The sequence below is a fragment of the Pavona decussata genome, unplaced genomic scaffold, assembly GCF_977016875.1.
Source record: "Pavona decussata unplaced genomic scaffold, jaPavDecu1.1 SCAFFOLD_107, whole genome shotgun sequence".
NCBI classification, from domain to species: Eukaryota; Metazoa; Cnidaria; class Anthozoa; order Scleractinia; family Agariciidae; genus Pavona; species Pavona decussata.
The window spans coordinates 307408-308568 of NW_028145521.1; positions in this window are offsets into that span (position 1 = coordinate 307408).

Consider the following 1161-nt stretch of genomic DNA (forward strand, 5'->3'; position numbering starts at 1 on the left):
TAAAAATGTGTATACGTTTCGTTGCATACCGTTATTTTACCGTTCTGCGCCCTCCACTGTGATCTATAAACGGATTTTGGGCTGTCTGTAGACACACCAGCAAATTGCACAGATATAGCGCGTGTGCCCACATTTCTTCACCATAAATTAATGTGCATACACTTAAATAGAGATAAAGTGCTTCGGATAGATTTAACCTGATTTTCGCAAAAAAAAAATTAAATTCAAAATTAAACAATCTTAATTTGAACTTACATTAAGTTGAAGTATTTTAAAAGTCTGTTTTATTGGAAATTGCAACTTCAGTACGTATACACGTGCTCTGAAATGCAATTATTAGAGACTTTAAGCATCGACGACGGGAACGGCAACGGCGACGGAGAAACCGAGGAAAGACTGAGGAGAGGACGCGGTTGCGTCGCGAAATTAGAAGCAGTTAAGCAGGCGCAATACGACGACAACTTCCCTCGAAGAGGATTAAATAGGATGGGCGCTTTCCATTCACCAAAACTTTTCGATTTGAATTTTCGGAAATTTCGGTCTCGAATGGAACGGGCTTATTCTCGGTCGGTTTCCACTTTTCGGGAACAGCTGTTCAAAAAGATTGTCCTACATTTTCGAAAATCTTTTCCGGAAAAGATGCTGTTCCATTCGATTCCCACCCGAAATTTTCAAAATTTTCGTCGAATTGAAAGCACCCATCGAGTCTTCGTTAAAAGAAGTCAGAAATCGATTTTAATAATGAAATAACCGATGAAGAATTTTCACTGCTGTTAACGTGTTTGTCGGAGTTGCAGTTTTCCGATGTAAACAATTCAGACCATTTGATATATTTTTAGGTCGTAATAAAAATCACCGATATAACTAGAAATAGCAACTAGATTAACAATAATTTACTTCAAATGTTCTGCATCGAAGGCTGGGATTTCAAGAAACGCTTTAGCAGTGTGAGCACGCGTGAGAATTTCGTTATCTTTACATCTAAAAATTTGAACTGAAACCCACGATATGACACAGTGGTTTGAGGTTTGGATGCTATTTTGGAGCAACATAGACTGGTTATTTTTCTCCAGCTTAAATGTAAATTAAAAGTTCTAGTGTGTCTTGTTTTGAATAAGAAAAAGTAATGTTACACTGATGTTAGAGAGAAACATCGATAAT